This window comes from Propithecus coquereli, unplaced genomic scaffold (genome assembly GCF_000956105.1).
Source record: "Propithecus coquereli isolate 6110/MARCELLA unplaced genomic scaffold, Pcoq_1.0 Scaffold243, whole genome shotgun sequence".
NCBI classification, from domain to species: Eukaryota; Metazoa; Chordata; class Mammalia; order Primates; family Indriidae; genus Propithecus; species Propithecus coquereli.
The window spans coordinates 2,547,482-2,549,130 of record NW_012147986.1 but is presented as its reverse complement, the minus strand read 5'-3'; the positions used below and the strand labels follow the sequence as shown (position 1 = coordinate 2,549,130).

The following is a 1,649-nucleotide window of genomic DNA, read 5'->3' as shown; positions in this document are numbered from 1 at the left end:
CCGGACAGGGAGGTAGGGGGTTAGGAAGACAAGGAAGTTTCTTAGATCTTATTTGTATCTAGCCCATGGCCATTTGAAAGGAATGTGGCCAGGCACAATGGCTCCCACCTGTAATCCCAGAACTTTGGGAGGCCACGGCAGGAGGATCACTGGAGGCCAGGAGCTTGAGATCAGCCTGGGCAATGTAGTGAGACCCTGTGTCTACAAAAATTTTTTTTAAAAAATCAGCTGGGCATGGTGGTGTGTACCTGTAGTCCCACCTACTGGGGAAGCTGAGGCAGGAGGACTGCTTGAGCCCAGGAATTCAAGGCTGCAGTGAGCTATGATTGTGCCACTCACTTCAGCCTGGGTAACAGAGTGAAACGTGAAACCCTGTTTCAAAAAAGAAAAGAAAGAAAAAAGGAATGTGCATTCTGCTTATAAAGGCTATATATGTGTCTATTGAATCAAGATTATTTGTTACATTCTTCAAATCCTCTACATTCATATATAGATATAGGTATAGATATTTCTTTTTTTTTTTTTGAGTTTAAATGCATTTTATTTTTAGACAACCTACATGACATGTTTTTTCCTTAAAAACAATGCCTCCACTCCAAGTAAATCACGGTGAAAATAAATGAAGAGCTCAAGATGACATCAGTCCCCATTTGTCTTAAGTCCTGGTGTTGTGTGGGTGACAAGCAGCAGCCAGTTATGATGACAGGTGATAGATCCAAAGTAATTGCCAAATTTGTTAACATTTTTCCATTTCTAAACCATCCTTAAAGAAAATCATATATGGCGTCACACCATCCTCATGGTAGTCCAGTAGAGCAACCATGCCATCTGGGTTCATGTTGTCACCAATAAAGAACTGGTAGTTTTTGAAATTAGCAAGGATGTGTTTGATTTGTTCTGCAGCCCCTGTCATAAAAGGTTTTACTCTTTCTGGTCTCTGTTCTTCAAGTTTGCCTTTGATTGACTTCATGTAATCTTTGATGTACTTCTTGTAAGCTTCTTTTGTGAAGCTGGTTTCCTGCCAATGATGGTTCATGACGATATCGACACCAGTTACTACTGTGCTTTGGGTACCTTCGCCCTCAGGGCCTTCAGCGGAAGCATTTCCACCAATGAGCGAGTCATCAATGTTACCCTCTGTCCTACTGACCATCTTCCCCTCCACCTCCAGGCACAGGCCGTCTGCGATCTCTCGGATCTTGTAAATGTCAGAGAACATCTCATCGTGGCTGATGAGGTCCCGGTAGATAATCACGGTGGCGACTGAAGGCAGACGACGGCGGCGCTAGCTTAGCAGGAGCCCAGATCTCGGAGCTCGGAGCGAGCGCGGTGGAGCCGGAGCAGCGCTCGGGGGAAGGGGGGAGAGGGCGGAAAAGGTATAGGATAGATATTTCTTATCTACTTGATTGTGAGGGCCAGAGAGGCAAGTTAAAATCTCTCACCTCTAATCGTGGTTTGTCTGTTTTTCTTCATGCCCTGCTATGGCTTATATGTCCCCTCCAAAACTCATGTTGAAATTTAACTGCCATTGTAACAGTATTAAGAGGTGGGACCTTTAAGAAGTAATTAGGCCATGAGGCCTCCTCTCTCGTGAATGGATTAATGTTGTTACCACAGAGACGTTCACCATAAAAAGGTGAGTGCAGTCC

General features: G+C 44.5%; 1 pseudogene across 1 annotated transcript; it reads right to left on the bottom strand.

Annotated features, from left to right (window-relative positions):
• Positions 1-525: 525 nt before the first annotated feature.
• Positions 526-1,371, bottom strand: LOC105812118 (annotated as a pseudogene). Its single transcript, XR_001137597.1, has one exon. The product of XR_001137597.1 is annotated as a translationally-controlled tumor protein pseudogene (transcript).
• Positions 1,372-1,649: the final 278 nt, after the last annotated feature.